At 38.1% G+C, this 17,836-nt stretch overlaps 1 protein-coding gene across 4 annotated transcripts in view; it reads right to left on the reverse strand.

Annotated features, from left to right (window-relative positions):
• CDK14 (cyclin dependent kinase 14) overlaps positions 1-17,836 on the reverse strand; it is a 555,862-nt gene that overhangs the window by 379,238 nt on the left and 158,788 nt on the right. The gene's annotated exons all lie outside the window — the stretch shown is intronic.

Raw genomic sequence — 17,836 nt, forward strand, 5'->3', positions numbered from 1 at the left:
TCAATTCAATTTTTTAAAAGCACTTGAGGAAACCAGTAAGAGTCTTGAGTGACAACCCCATTAAACAGTAATCTGAGGTCCTACAGAAGACCAAGTTTAGGCTACCATCATTCGTGCTGCAAAAGCCACTAAAACGGTTTCACGTGTCTATGTGCATAGATTTGTCATATGCAAATGAGGCATGATGAGAACTCTAAAATAACCATGCACCAAATATGAGAGGTTAAAAAAAAATGCACAGGTGTAGCATTTACTGAAGCAAAGTAATGAAATACAGTTATGAGCCTGCATAACTCTTGACCGAGTTAGAGCTCATATCACTTTCAAAAGTGAAATATCAACACTAACCAAATCTCACAATCCTTAGGCTAATTGCGTCAAGTCATACCAGACAGTGCTGGGTGGCAAGGAAGGATGCCAAACTGCTACTCTCTTAGCGACCCCTACAGGAGAGTGGCTGATCTACAATTCATCCTTGTTTAAAGTATTTCCTATTCTCAGAAAACAGAACCACAAAACGGCACATATTAAATTAAGACACAAGGATACAACCGAGAAACACATTAGGCAAGAAATTTTAAAAAAAAGTCAGGCATGAAATTTGACCTCACAGATATTCACTTAATTAAGAAATTAAAGTACAGGAAGAGGCAACTTCAGTGTTAAGGGTGAGTGGCCAATATTCCCATAGCTCCCAGGACTGGATGCATGCACACTTATAATCAGGCAAAAGTGTTTTCCCTTCGCGTCCTAATCAGGGTAAAGGAATCATCTCCCCTACCCCCCATTTGCAAACCATCCTCATCTTCATCTTTCTGAATGACATGGTGAAGATACTGAACTTTTCTGCAACACAAAAGGTCATTCAAAAATCTTAGAAAAAGTTCTGCAAACACAAATATTACGTACTTCCTTTTTCACCAAAGCCAAGAGAGAAAGCTATCGCCCTAATATCTGAAAAGTATTGAATTATATGAACATTATTTCTGTGCAGCAGACTTCATTTCAACAAGTCTTTCAAAGAAACTGAAGTTTTGTTTGTGACTGCACAACCCTCCAGCCCACAAAGACTCTCTCCTATTTCAGAACCAACAGTACCACTTATCTGAATCATTTAGGATTTAATCATATGCCTCCTTATAAAACTCTCTTTAGTATTGGCATTCTCCCCATTTGAAGGCCCTTGAGAAATAAACCCCTATCAACTTCATTTTTTTTTCACTCCTCCATAGCACATAACACAATGCTAGGCATCTAGCCAATATTGAATAGAAACGTTGAAGAATTCATAAATTTCCCAACTCCATACTTTGGGGTGTAATCTCCCTTCCCCTATCATTCAATGTTCCCTGACAAAAATCCATGCTGGAAGTGTTATCTTTAGTCACTTTATATAAGTAGTTCCCACATCTTCTTTTCTATAGAATTGCTAGATAAGGGCATGTACAGTGTTTGTGTTCACTAAACTATTCTGTATAAAAAACTAGCCAACTTAACATAATAATATTCTCTTTTATTCTTTCATTTATTCATTCAACAAACACGTACTGATGCACCCAGCAATGTGAAGAGCAACATTCTCTGTATTCAAGGTTGTTAAAAAAAAAAAAAAAAAGCAAGTAGTTACAATATGCTGACATGAGTGTTGTGAGAGCACTTAGTTGGGTATAAATGCTCTTTGGGTGGCTCACAGACATGTCCACTGAGGAGGTAATATAAGGCTGAGGCTTCCAAGTACCATCAAGGAGGGGATGGGCATCTGAGGAACAGCAGGACAGGACTAAAGCATTAGTGGCCTGAAACTGGAAGCTGTCTTAAGGAAACCATGAGCAGTATATACAGTGGTGGCAGCTGCAAAGAGATGGCCGAATGCCAGAGCCTGACAGGCCCTGTAAACCATGTTAAGAAGTTAGGAATTTTATCCTACAGGAAGGTGCCATTAATCCAACAGGAAGGCACCAAAGGACTATAAGCAGAAGAGTGGCTGGATGGGATTTTTCATTTCACAACAGGGTAATGGGGTGGAAATGGACTGAGGGGTGGAGGGAAGGTAGGGAGGCCACTTGGGAAACTAAGACAGTAGTTCAGTGAAGTCTCTGAACTAAAGCAGTAAAAATGAAGATGGAAAAACAAAGGAAGTGAAAGACAATCAGCATGAATTACTTCTTTTTTTTTTTTTTTTTGGAGGGGGGGATTGGGTATTTATTTATTTATTTATTTAAATGGAGGTACAGCGGGCTGAACCCAGGACCTGTGCATGGTAGGCACACTCTCTACTGCTGTGCTATACCCTTCCCCTCCCAGCATGAGTTACTTCTTGATTGACTGGACAGGGGGTCTAATGGAAAGAAAAAAATCCAAGCATGACTCTGAATTCTCAGTATAATTAGGCGAAAGGTGAGGTTATAAACTAAAGGTAGAGCAGTAGCTTGAGGAAGGAGGGAAATTAGCATGAATTCATTTTTTACATGCTGAGTTTTAGGCATCTTTGGAATCTCCAAGTGGACATGTTCAGTGGGCAGTTACATAAGGGTCTGGAACCCAGAAAAAAGGTGAAAAGTTCACTTGTGTGTCTTAGGTTAGGGTTTCCTAAAATAGAGCTGAGCCAGGATTCTTGCTCACCTCATTTACTGAGGACATGGTCTCGGAGAAAAGGAGTGAGGAAGCAGGACAAGGAAGAATGTGGCCTCCAGTGAAACAACTGCGCCCAACATGAGTCCCACGGAAGCAAGAGGGTGGGCCTCGTGTACACCTGGCTGGTCATTTCTGACGGAGGCCTGGAAAGGAAGGGCTGCCCTACAAAGGCCAGGCACCCACTGAGCAGGTGACCCTGAGCCGGGCTCCCACAGCACTCACTATACCAGGCTTCAGGTTTTCTTTTCCAAAAAAGCTAATTCCTGCCTCAGGATTCTTTGTCTTCGCTGCTCTCTGCCTAGACTGTTCTTCCCCCACCAACTCCTTTTCATTTCTCAGGTGGATCTCGGGATCTCCTCCTCAAGTTCCCCGAGTTTCCCTCTTCTGCTGTTGCTCCTCCCTCCCCATCACACTGCACTGTTTTTGCTTCATGACCCAATTCATTTATTCGCTTGTCTTCCTCCTCTACTAGAATGCAAACCACTCAAGAGCCTGGACTTCTAGTCATTTGTTCGCCTGCATTTCCCCAGCCCCTAAAACAGCCCTCAGTACTTGTTGAATGAATAAATATTAGAAGGAGCTGCTGATGACAGTAGTTCAAACAAATTTTGTGGCTTCCTGTGAATGGAAATGGATGGGGAGCTTGAGAAATGTGTGGGAAGAATGTGCGGGAAAAAAATAGTGTCAACGAATGTGTACAATTATACAAGAAGTTTGGCCCAGAACAGAAGCAGAGATAGAGGCTGAGGGCAGAGCTCTGGGAAAACTAATCATTATGCTCTTGTCACACAGGATTCACAATCTACTGCTAGGAAGACTATCTTTATTAGGGGACACTGAGATGCATATGGATCACACCATAGAAGAACAGTAGAGTTTAAAATAAAGGGTCTGTCCTCAAAGAGAAGAGACAAAAAGTCTCTTGGAAAAAACATCACCTCAGTGGATATAGAGGAAAAGATAGGAAAGAAACATGACTGACAACAATGCTAGATACTAACATCTACTTAGGTCATGTTTGCAAGTAAACAAAAAATTGATTTCTGGAAATGCCTGCCTTTATATGTGATTTTTTAAATTCTAAAAAGTATTGCACTTCCCTGACATTTTAAATGGCTTATAATCAACTAAATCTAATCTTCAACTGATGATGAGGTCAGTTTTGAACATCAACGACAGCCATCAGGGTTTAACGGCCGGTGCACAGGGCCACCAGCTCTTAATCTCAGTAATGACATCTGTGAGTTTCTCTGCTTCATTTTTATGGTTCCTTCTCTCTTTGCCATCAGGCCTTCCTTCCTAAGCTGTAAATGTGCCACTTTCTTCTAACACCACCACACTCTTCTAAGTCTTGCCACAAGCTTCTTCAACCATCCCTGTCCTCAGCTTGTTAGAAGACTGTGTGAACAAAGATTAGTTAAATGGTGGGTTCAAAGCAGAACTAGGACCTTCCTCCTCAATGAAGAAATATTAGCCTAAGCACCCACGGACCACAGCCCTTATCTATAGGCTTGTGGTGCTTCTCATCTGCACAGAAACTCTTGTTTAATATCAGCCTACGTGGAGCTATCTAAGAGCTATGAGGCTGCCAGATGTCTGACCACCACACAAGTAGGGTCTTACAGACAGATGGGGACCAAAAGAAAACTGAACCTGGAGAAAAAAAAAAAAATACTTGAAAAGAAAAAAGGATAGAGAAAGACTTTTTTTTTAACTGAAAAAAGGAAAGGAAACATTAAATAAGAAAACTTTTTAAAGATTAGGAAAGGAATAAGAGAAAAATGCTACGTTATACATATAACTCTAATATAACAAGTCATCTACTTTATGAATTAATTTTATCAAATCTTTAAATCTAAATGAGGGAAAATATTTTATTTTATTTTGAAGTGATTCAGAAAAGACTGAAATTTCCCCAAAAGAGGTTGAATTTCAAATTATTACAGTTTCATGTAACTCCAGCAATTTCTTTCCTTTGTAAACTTTTACAGTGAAATGTTCACATGATGATTGATTGTTAAATGTTCGTGATATTTTAGTAACCCTAAACTCTAATGTTCTAATAAGCCCCCAAATTTTATGACAATTCTTCTCCAATGATGTCAGTCATTACTTATACTTCCATATATTCAGAGAAATGTTATTTACTTAAAATACTTTCTGGAAACACTGTGAAATTCTGGAGAAGCTTGAATTGAATATTTAAAAGCTATTTCTTAACCATGTATCAAACACATCAATATGTCAATCATAGAATTTAATGGAAACTTTGGGATTTTCTTAATATTACATAATTCTGAGTATTTCTAGATTCCAGAGGTAAAAAAATGAACTAATTTATAACTATGTAAGTTTATAAAGCTAAAGCTCTAAACCTTGGAAACAATGAACAGTACAGATAAGTAAATTTTAAAATGTGCAGTATATTGTGTATATGTATTTACATGCAATATATTGTATATGTGCAGTCAAATTGTAACAATTCTACCTAATAAAACGTGAAAAATGAAAAAAAGAACTGATTTTACCAGGAGATACAGGTAATTCTATCAATCAATAAATTGGTTCCCAAAAAATGTTGCATTCTGTTAAATTGCACCCTGAAAACAAGAGGGCTTATGATTAAAGTAAGATCAAGGGCAGACCACTCAAAACCCATGCGTTAAAAAGCTCTGGTTAAAATAACAACAAACAAACCCACAAAGGCCACATCTTCATCTCTGCATCCCCTACAGTGCTGATATGAGGTCTTGCATACAATAGATGTGCTATAAATGTTTCTCGGCTAGACATAAATCCTGTGCTGGTCACTGTGAACTGCAGAGAATATGTCCAGGTGAATAGAGTGTTCAGTTATGAACTTCATCCAGGTTGGAAATTGAAAGTTCAAAAAACAGAGCTAGAGCAGAGCAGCTTCAGATTGTTTGTCAAAAAGCAGCATGGAAGTTGAGAATCATGAGTCTAATAGTAGAAACAGGTAGAGGCAGGTTACAATAATTAAAAGACAGGTCTTACTTTTGCCTGTATTTAAAAATCTTATGTCTGATCACAGTACTGCTTCCACACAAGGTTTCAGCCTAATCCTTTTCAGGGAACAACGGTCCTCCTTCCTGTGCGTTGTGTTTCCTGGTTGTGTGCTCTCAACTACCCTGGGTAACAACCTGTGTGCATCTCAGTCTTTGTTTCTCCTCAGTTAAATTCCTAATCCCTGTCACACATGATTGTATTCACATTAAAACATACATTGCATGGTTTCTACATACCTACACACACATTTATGTACTTAATAATTATTCGGGGGATATACAAAATGCATTGGTATTTGCATGGCCAGTACAGTTTTTCTTATTAACACCCTAGCAGACACACTAGAGGTTTTTGATGCGGTGTCATGCCCCAAGTGTGTGAACTGCAGCAGAGGAAACCAGGGGTAAAAGAGATTTTATTATGACCACATTCACAAAAGAACAGTCTCAGACAGTTTCAAGGGTGTAGAACTAATATGATCTGAGCAATGAGAATTAAGTGATAAGATTTCAGCGGCAGACACAAAAATCCTCAGGTCGCAGCAGGAAGAAAGGCAAAAGCACTGAGTAAAGATGTGAGGGTTTTCTCTCTTCCTGATGTGAGGATGCCAGTAAGGACAGAGGCGACAAATCCATGACTGTCAAAAGCTTCTTAAGGAGCTAAGTTTCATTTTTTAAACACGTCTCTAAGTTTTTGAGTTAACTATGAAAAGAGAAAAAGTTTTCTCGCTCAAGGTTATAAGTCAGCTTTATTGCTTTCAGGAACTTTACCCCAGCTTTCTAAAATTTCACTTGGTTAGAAAATTAGGAAAATCCCAAAAGGAAGAAAAGTTTCTTAACAGAGCTGGCCCAACAGACATACAGAAATAATTTTAAATTATATTTGGCATTTTTCAATCCAGAAATACTCTGCCACTGATCTAGTATGTACTTTAAAATACTAAAATAAAAAGTATTCATTAAGTAATTTGCTTCCTTTGTCTCATCTACATACCTAAGAAATAAGATAAAACAGGATGCCGGACCATGGGAAAGAATGGGTAACACTGTTGTACATTCAACAATAAACACTCATGATAATGAAAAGATAACCAACTGAAGAAACTCACAACTGAAATGAAAATGCTCCTCTGTAATCTAATTAACCTTCCTGTGACCAATGTCTTAGTATTTGCTTTTCAAGCTAATACTGGTATAATTTAGATCATTCCACATGTACATCATCCTCAAAGAACAGAAAGCAAACTAAAGGGATCATCTGTGTAAGGGAGAATCATCATGTGACCACAAAACCAGTCCAATCTCACTGGTGCAACAGAGAATGAGGTTCACTGCAAAAATGCGTAAGAATAGGGATATTAACCACTCTGAAATGCTTTAACTTACCCCTACCCTCCTTTTGTATTCTGTAAAACACTGACAACAGCAGCACTCAAATATTGATTGAATCCTTTCTGCCATTCCTCATGAAATGTTTTTCTTGAGTGGTTATTAAAATAAGAGAGGTTCCTGTTTCCAAAAAGAAGTAGACTAATTGTTCTGAATTGCCAGTACATCTTTTCTTTTTGCCTAGAATGGCTCCTCCCCTGATGCCAACCACTGCAGTCCAGGGAGGGCTGCACCCTGTCTAGGAACAGACAAGGGATCCACCTTAGGTCAGGCATTCCCTGGGACTTTTCCAATCAAAGCTGAGTTGCACTCCACCTCTCCACCCTGATGGTGGCAAAGCAGAGAAGGCATCAGCTTAGCAGCAGCCAATGTCAGTGTCTCTAGCCCTGTAGAGAAACTGGACAGGGATCCTGAAACTACGAAGTACTAAGAGTAAAGATGAGGCCGAGAGACAGACAACACTGATAACATGGCATCCCTGGTCCAGCCCCTGAAGACCAACTGCCTGGCTGCCTAACTTTCTAAAGCACAGCTGTTCAGCCCTCATTTCTATGTTGCCACACTATACTCCCAATAAATCCGCTGTTGTTTTTCTTTTGCAACTTCAAGTTGATTTTCAGATCTATGTAACCCAGAGTGCAGGTGCTGGCACACATGGAGATACATGTACAAAAGGATTCCAAGCTACTGTGAAGCACTAACATCAGAGATAAAGCTAAGTAACAATAGATGTGTTGCTTTAAACTCCAGGAAAAGATTTAAGGTTCATGTTGACTTCTATGATGGCAGGAAAGGAGGGTTTAATAGTGGCCAAAGGATTTTACAAAGCTGCTTCACATACCTACTGTATCTAATAATATTTCTATAAATTTGTACTAAATTATAAAATATATTAAATTTTATTTATTCATTCTTATAATTTACAGGGGTAATTGTATAATGGCCATAAGTAATGGAGCATGACCTATTCATCAGTTATCTGCACCTGGAGGACACCTGAATGCTTGAACCAAATTCTTTAAACCAGGCATTCAAGCTGCTATGATAGCATGTCTTCAAATTTTTGAATAGCACCTAAAGGGAAATAAACTGACTTGGCCTTGCAGATACCACTTAAAAACTGCTGGTAAATATCACCACCCATAAGTAGCTAAGATATGCCATAGGAATTACAAAAGGGAAATCAGTTTGTTACACCAACCCTGGGCTTTAAAGATTTCTGGCCATGAAGGAAAGACAGTTATTAAAAATTAAAGAACTAACAGCAAGGGGATTTTGGAAAAAGCCACAAAGGTACACTAGGGACTGGTGGAGTATGTAAAGAAAGTGCTAAGAAGACATAAAGTAAACTACGTTTTCTGTATTTCATTACAGAAGGATTTTTTTTCTCATGTTCAGTTCATTTACCAACCATTTACTGAACTTTGTATTAAGGACTGTAGGGGGTACCAAGATGAATGAGGCACCATTGCTGCTCTCACGGATACTTATACAAATAAATATAATACAACAAATAATTGCCATAGAAGAAGTAAAAGAAAATACTATGGGAGTTTAGAATGAGAGACGCCTCTGAATTACAGATCAAACAAAATTGGCAGATTTGCACTTTAGGCAATCAAATTCTGAATACTTGAGTCACAAAGAATTCAATAGGTAAGATGTCGAGGGGTGACAAATATATATCCAAAGACTAGCAATGATCGCTCTTAGCACAATAACTGTTATCGATATTTGGGTGTAATCTGATAATTTAACAAAGAACCTTTGTAATATCATAGGAGGACAGCCCAGAAGCGTTGAACAATTTCCGTGATTCCAACCCTCACAAACAATGATTCTTTTCTCCCCTCTGGTGGAAGATTATTTGGATGAACTCCAGGGACTCCATGTACACTGCCTGCCCATATGGTTCAAAGATGTGTTTTTTCCTAGTTACCCTGGACACAGACAAGCAAACTCTTTTTGCATATTGCTTAAGGAAAACTGAGCTTTGGGAGTTGTTCCAACAGCAAGTCACAGGGAACTTGGAGATCATCTTTACTTCTCATTTCTCTCCCCAATACTGATTCTAATTCAGGGAAGGTGGAGTTTTACACATTACAATACAAAGGCCAAATCGATTTAAGTTATTTTTATCAATCCTCCCCCTGAAGCACGTGATTCCCTCAATAGTCACTATTTCTCCTAATCATTTAAGGAATAGTCCATTCATATGAAAGCTTTAAAAATAATAATATTTCAGTTCACACTTCCTGACTGAACCCATCACAATCAGTTCCTTCTAGGGGTACAGAGAAACTACCACGCTGACTTCAAGGAACCACAGTGGGGTGGCAATGCGCCTAGTTTCAGATATTTCCTCTCGTATCCACCACAGCTCTTTGATTCAGAACTCTGAGAGACAAAACAGGTTTGGCAAGGACAAAAGAGACAACATCATGGATTGAACCATATAAGCAGGTACACTGAAGTGCTGACTTCAACATAACTTTGGATGCAGAACAATTAGATGGTGAACATGAGCTCAAGAATCAGACAAACCAGGTCTTGGGCAAGATACCTAACTTACGGGGATAATAATAGCAGTAGTGTGTATACTTCAGAGGGTTGCTGTCAAGCTAATTGGTGTATAAACTACTTAGGATAGTGTTCAGTAAGACAAAGGCTTTTTCACAACCCAGAGATAAGCATTACATACATTGAGTCGTGACATGGCAATAAGCCTTTAGGCACCACAGACTCTCCTTTATCCTCGGGCTCTGACTTGTGCATAAGATCTGGTACTGGTCTTGGTTCTCTTGGTTCAGATCAGCCAGGGCTCTTCCTTCTGCATCAGCCATGGGCTGTCAGGCTTAATTTCTTGGTCACTCCTGAAGTCCTTCAGTTCCTACTGATTCTTCTCCAGCACTTCCATTTCTATTTCTATCAAGACTGCACTGTGCTTTTGCACCATTCCATGAAGTTCAACCACCGATTCAAGACATTATTTAACTATTTGGTTAACTATTTAATTCTAGGTGCTACCCTACTACAAGCTTTCTTGGTATTTCCTTTAGGTAATTATAAAAGAGCTAAGTATTTACAGCTCTTTATGAGTTTTAATTAGAAAGTTTGGCTCATTCTCTCTCTTTCTGTCTTTCTATCTATCAATCTACCTATCTATCTATCCATTATATCTATCTCTATCAATTTTCTTCCATTTCTCACTGTCATTCCATTGTAACTACAAAGCTGCATTTAAAGAATCAAGTCAGAACTGAGAGCCCACGGTTACATAATGAAACTTTCAAGCTAAGGTGTATTGAACAGATTAGAATGGTAACAAGAGATTTTACCATTCAGACACACGAGAGAAATTCAGTACACAGTGGATGCTAGGAGAGATGAACTTTACATTTACTCACAGGAAAATCAGCCCCATAATGTATTCATACCTGGCTGTTACTAGAAAGTGGACAAGAGAAGTTTAAAATAAAACAAAACCAAAAACTCATCAAGAATCAATTTTGCCAGCAGCTACCAAGCAACTTTATATTATAAACAATTCTAAATTGGAAAGCACACATTTTCAAAAAATTTGGGGGTGCTTTAAGATAATTGATGCCAATCAGGAAGCAGGACTCTGTTTTCTGAGACTCCACTAAACAAAATATTCTATCTATTCAAAGAAGGAATAAAATTCTGAGGCATCAGCTTTCAAAATACACACAAATAACTGACTTTCTTATTAAAATTTGGTGAATCGTCCTTGGTAATATCTATACAGAAGCAGAGTCTACTCTCATGTGCTAAATCTCAGTCAGAAGAACCCACCACTATTCTGCTCTTTCTGTCATCAACAAAAGTATTTTACCTCTATATGCAAGTAGCATAAGGTAGTACAACTAAGAAACTGCATTTTAATAGTAAGTAAGAGATTTATAGATGGAATTCAATATTATACTATCATTGCAACTAGCATGAAATTAGAATGAGAATATAAACACTAATGAAAAGTAATTAGCATTAGAACAGTGTATGTAAGTACACGGGGAAATAGCACCGACACAAAATTTTTTTCTTAATTGAAATATTGTCAGTTTACAATGTTGTGATAATTTCTGGTGTACAGCATAGTGATTCAGTTATACATATATGTGTGTGTGTGTGTATATATATATTCCTTTTCATATTCTTTTCCATTACAGGATATTACAAGGTATTGAATACAGTTCCCTGTGCTTTACAGTAGGACCTTGCTGACCTCTTCTCCAAGAGATCCCCCACACACACTGAAAAAGTAAGATAAGCATATAATTGTGTGGGCAATTAATGTTAACTAAAACTAACTTGACCTATCAGAACAAACATCAAGTAGCATGTATCAACTAATTTTCTTCACATATTTAAGTACTTTTTAATTTTTTCTTAACAGTCAGCATGTCCATCCAACACTTCTTTTTACTGGGAAAATGTTTGATTCTTTTAACTCCATTTTGGTATTCTGAAAGAATTAAGAGTATCATAACAGTCATCAATTTTGTTTCAAACATATAAGTCCTCTCTAAAATTTTTATTCTGAAATTATTTCTTGTTTGTAGAAAATCTCACAAGGAGAGTTCAGCTTTATATCAGTTCAGAGACACCATGTGACATGTGGAAAGTTAAAAGAAGAAAGCCACACTGTAAATGTGCTGAAATCTAGTATTTTATTAAAAGATTTTTAACACCATAGAGAATGTAAAAGGTTCCCCCTCTTTCCATGACAATTTTTGTCATGTTTATAGAGACTGTAAATATTAGAGCTAAAGAGTGCTTCAACTAGGCCATGTCTTCTTGTTTAATAAAAAAAGAGGGGAGGAGAATGAAACTGCCATTATTCCCGAAGTTATCCTCCACTTTAAATCTCCCTTGAGCTCTCAACCCCTCCCAGCTTCACTTCTCTGTTCCCTTTATACCAGAATTCTTCAATGCCTCTTCTGTCATTTTTGTTTTTTTGGTTTTTTGGCTTTTTAAAAAAATAGAGATATAACTGACATACAACATTTTATTAGTCTTAGATTTATAATATAATGTGTGTACACACGTATGTATGTAATGATATATATACATATATATATATATATATATAGTAAAGGTAACTATAAATAATAACCACACATCAGTCATGATAATGATTTTTTGACACCAAAAGTAAATGCAACAAAAGCAAAAATCCCCTTCCTTTCTTAAACTCATTTTAAACAGGCTTCTGTCCTCTCCACTCCACCAGTGGTCAGCAATGGCCTCCACTCCGCCAATCCATGAGCACTTCCCTGGACCTCTCAGCTGCAACTGACAAAATTGATCACCTCCTCCATCCATGAACTTGTTCTTCACTTAGGCTCCAAGGCTAGTTTTCTTCCTACCTCACTGGCTCTGCCTTCTCAGTCTCCTCTGCTGGAGGATTCTCTTTCCAACCTCTAAAGATAGAGTTGTCCCAGGACTGGAACCTTGGACCTCTTTTTATTTCTGTCTACATTCCCTCCTTAGACGATCTAAAAGTCATGATTTAAACGGTTTAAATACCAAAAATATACTGAGGGTTCCCAAACTTACATCTTTAGGACCCACCTTTCCTTCATCATCAGATTCATATATAGCCTACCACTTATATGACAATTCTTTTCAGATACGCATTAGGAATCTCAAACTTAAAAAGTCCAAAACCAGATTTCTGATTCCATACCTTCCCAACCTTGCTCCTCGCCGCCCCCACATATTCTCCATCTCAAAAAGTGGCCCTACCATTAATACACTCAATGTCTCCTGTCCAAAACTTGAGAATCCTTGATTGCTCTGCCTGATATCCTACAGCCAATCCAACAGCTAGTTCTCTTGGCTCTACTTTCAGAACATATCCAAATCCAACCACTTGTCAGCTTCTCCACTACTTCCATGCTAGTCCAAGCCACCACGTACCACAACACAACAGCTGGATAATCACAACAGCTCCCTACCTTGTCTCTCTGTTGCTACTCTCCCTGCCCCAGTCTATACACAACAACCAGGATTTTTAAAATTTTCATTGCCCTGCTCAAAACCTCAGTTTCTAATCTAGAATAAAAAGCTACATCCTAACCACAACCAGCAAGGCGCTGCCTTTCTGACTTTCTCACCAGTCCCCTTGTTCACTGTATCTAAATTCCTTCCTGTTTCTTAAGAACATTAAACCCCTCTATATCTCAAAGTTGCTGCACCCTCTTCCTCCAGATGGTCTCATCGTTTGCTTCCTCCCTTATTACAAATCTGCACTCAACCATCACCTCTGAAATACCTTTCCTGACCATTTTATTAACACTCCCCTCCATGTCTCTCTTTCCCCTTGCCTTGCTTTGGTTTATATTCTTTTTACTTCTGCCTGACCATTATATTATATTTCTGTTTATTATCTGCTTGTCATCCCCACTTACATAAAAGTCCCACAATGACAGGGATTTCTCTGTCTCACTCACTCTTAAATCTCCAGGGCCAAGAATGAGTCCTGGCAAATAGGAGGTGCTCAAAAAAATATTTGTTGAATGAATACATGAATGAATCATTTCTAAACTCTTACTCATTTCTTACTGGAATAGAGAACATATGTTTCAATTGTTTATTACTTTAATACATGTGGTAAAATGCCAAAAGGAGCCGTTAAATATTTTTCAAGTTATATTTTTAAAGCCTTATAATGTTAACAAGGGGATTTTTAGACAGAACAGCCAGCGTGGCACAACAAATGAAGTGGGAAATATTCTAACATACTTATGGGAAAGTAGGTAGTTCCCTACAGGACGTCTGGGGAAAGCTGAGGGAGAAGAAAGCAGGAAAGGTGAAAGATAAGGCTTGGAATAAGGCTGAAAGCAGACAAAGGACAATCATGAAGGGTAGGACATGTTATCCCGAGTTTTGAGTGTTATCCTGAGGCAACAGGGAGTCATAAGCAGGGAAACAGCAATCAGAATTTCATTTGAAAAAAATACTCTGGTCACATAAGATTATTTAACCCACATAACCATGTCTGTTTTTAGCTGTAGTAGCAATTTTGCTGCTGAAGGTCCATACAGAAATAAGACGTGCCACATAAGTCTTCAAAAATTATTCAACCCCTTATCATTCATATCTAAAAGGTATTCTTAGATTCTTGCTCACAAACCTTTAACTAATTTTCCCAAAGAAACATTTTCTCAGCATGTTCCTATTTGGATATCTTCAACTTTCAATCAATTAGCTCTCCAATTCAAGAACACTTACATGGCAGTTTTTAATTAATGCACAGAGTCTCTTGTATACACAGTGAATCAGTTAACTTACAATACTAAATGTTAATACTATATTAGGTAGTGAAATATTCAACAAGAAAATTCAATTATGGTTTTTGTAATAAGTGAAAAACTGGCATCTGACCACTCAGATACCAAAACAGTCTAAAGTTTATCCCATACAAACTTCAAATTAAAGTAAAAGAGAGTTCAGTTGGTCTAGACAAGAGGCATATAAAGTCTTTTTAAGATTAAAACAGAAGTCTGACTTTAATATTCAAGAAGCAAAAGGACTTTAATATTCAAGGAAGTAAAATAACTCAAATAGATGAGCAATGTGTGCTATCAGAGGCAGCTTAAATAACTTCTCTCTGCTTAGTAAGCAGGTTTATGATTAATACCAAGTCAGAGGGGGACCAGAAAGGGAATCATTGGGAAGAATGAACAAAGGTAGAAGACGCAAAGTCAGTGACCAAGTGGATATTCTCTCACTGGGACTTCTTCATGTGTGCTTGGGACAGCCACTGAATTGAGTCTAGGGACAAAGAAGCAACACAGCACAGTTAGGCTGTAACACAAAACAGTTCAATTTCTGCCCTCCTGATCCACTTGCCTAATGAGCCTTTCCCAGAAGATCCCGACAATACAACCATGAGTGTATATGGTGTTATAGGGAAAGCCAAAAAGAAAGGAATCTGCACAGCTATCCACAAGACTCAAATCGCAGGAGAATGGGGAAAAGAGGTCTGTTCTCAGCTGGGAACACTCAAGAGTGGGTGTTAATCTTGGCCCATTTCCTCCAACTCTATGTGGGCATCACAGAGTAAGGTCTATTCCAGGACTCAACGCCCGTTTATATAACTTATACAACTTTTGTTCAATAAATATTTAAGTGTGAAGGAGCATAGATGTTTTAAATTTTAAAAATGACCTTTAGACATCAACCTTAATATTTACATTCCACAGAAGTCATCACATTTTAAATACCTTTGGGAAGAAGACACAGAGCAACCAGTTCAAAATGGGAAAATGCAAATATGCACAAAATTTAAACACTTCCTATAACAGCATGAAAATCGGGCTTTTCACACACAGGCTAAATGAACTATTCTTTCCTTCATGTGCCTCACAGTTTAATGCACCTTTTCGCAATACATCCCACCAGCGACAGAACCCTGCTGGCAAAAATGCTTCTCTCTGGGGAGAATTTTTTTTTAACTTCATAGAAAAAAAAAAAAAGGCCTTGAATTTAAAACAGCTTTTCTTTCACATTATAACAGTGCAGTGACCTCTATGCAAAATATAATGAAAAATGCAAGTCAGTGCTATCAGGTAGAAAATGAAACCAGGGTTTGTGTCTATAACGATATCAGATCTATAACTTTAGAGTTCACACAACTGAAACACAGAAAATATAAAGTAATTCTATGTGTGTAGGAACCCCTCCTGATTGTGATCTCTCTCAAGGGAGACCCATATACTACTGGGAAGCCAATTCTGATTACCAGACTTCTTACCAGATTTCCTGTATTGTCAAAACAGATATATAGAAAATGCTGGTGGAGTCAACAACAACAAAAAAAAGTTTAAAAAAATAGTACATAGACACTACTTGCTACAATATTCCGATAAAATTTCCATCCCAGAGTAAATTCAGAAATTATTTCAATAAAAAGGGCATCAGACTGAGATTCAGAAAGAAAAAGCCCAGTCTAACTTGCAAAGTTAATGGCTAATAGTTCATAAATGCTTACTGACTTAACTACAGAGCTGTATGATCATGGGCAGGAAGGAGGTATTGAGATCATTCTCTTTCATAAAAGCCAGCCAATGTAGCAATGAGGAGGAGTGCTCAGTGGTTGACTTTATGATCTAAGATGCAGCAAGGAAGTATAGCCCTTTGTCCATTTCTCCAAACCTGTGAATGGTAGTCTGAAATAGCTGAAAATACCACCTGGGGCTTAAACTGAAGGACAGACTCTCTTCCCGCAACTATGAGAAGGATCACCTTTATCCAGAAGGCTATAAAAAACACTGAAAGGGATTTAGCAGTGAGGGGCAATTCACGTTCGAGTTTTAAAGAGATTGCTAGCCAGAATTTTGAGAATGCATTTTTAGAAGTACAGAATGAGTCTCATAATGAAGCCAGATAAGACACTACTGTAGCAGTACAGGTGAGAGATGAAAACTAAGACTGAGTTTTCAGGACCCAGGACTAGACTGAATCCTGACAGGCATAGAAAAGAAATTTGAGACACTTAGCAAAAGAAATCAACAGGGTGAGTATGTGAAGGAGAGGAAGATGCTGCTGCTGCTGCTGCTGCTGCTGCTGCTGCTGCTGCTGCTGCTGCTGATGATGATTTTTACAACTAGTACTATTATCACTAAACGTACTGTGTTTCAACATGTCAGTCACTGTACTAAATGCTCATTAATATTATCTCATTTAATCCTATCAACATCCAGGAGTGGAATACTATTTTTCTCCCCATTTTATATATGAGAGAAATAAAGATTAGAAAGGTTGAAAAGCATATCCAAGGTCACATTCAGTGGTAGAGCCAGGATTTAAGCCTGAATCTGTAGGTCAAATTTTTCCTTAAACTCCCAGGATTCTGAATTTGTGGGTAACTGGAAAGCATTATTTACCTAAATTACCTGATCTTTTTATTAGACATCTTAATTCCATACTCTTTTTCATATTCTGTTTTTCCTGTGAGTATCTGGAGGGTGCAATCTTTCAGTCATGCTAGTCTCTCCTTAACTCATGGCACATGATGGGCACCATGTTGGCCTCTCACACAAATAGAGATATTCTGTACTTCTGTCTGAGCTCGAGGGACTTGTTCCTATAGATGCTCTGGGATTAAACTATGTAGAGTCCTCAGTCCAACACACTTTTATCTTCTAATGCAGGAACCAGATAATCTACACTTCCTCTTTGCCTTTAGTGCTTTTTACTTTTCCCCAAGTTGATACAAGATCTGAGTAATTCTGATATTTATCTCCTGACCTACAAATGCAGGAAGTACCCAACATCATGCTGCCTATCAAAGTCTAATGCCTATGTGTACATACTGGGCCTCACAATGAGAAAATTAAAATATTCCAAGTTGCAGGCATAGAAATTTATTTTATCACTTCTGAAAATGCGCTCTCCAATACACTATCTCCTAGTCAGACAATGTGGATGGTTACAGAGAGAGTAGGGTGTAACACTGTGCTGGAGGAATCCATTAGGTTTTGGTCAATAATAAATGCCTTTGAGAGATTTAAGGTGTCATACCTCCTGCCTTCTGTGCAGCTCACTGGCTTGGGGGGATAATAAAAACTCCCAAGTTACTATCAAACCAAATTGGTTTTTGTCTTCTTGTAAGATACCTAAAGGGTCTCAATAATTGTGAGAAGGAGTCCTAGCTCCATGAGTGCTGTCTGAAAACACAGCAGAACTCCTAAGCACTATCTGCTCTATAGCCTCACCTTCAGAGAGGCTTTACATATAGAAATGGTTTAGACTGATTC

The sequence above is a fragment of the Camelus dromedarius genome, chromosome 7, assembly GCF_036321535.1.
Source record: "Camelus dromedarius isolate mCamDro1 chromosome 7, mCamDro1.pat, whole genome shotgun sequence".
Lineage (NCBI taxonomy): Eukaryota > Metazoa > Chordata > Mammalia > Artiodactyla > Camelidae > Camelus > Camelus dromedarius.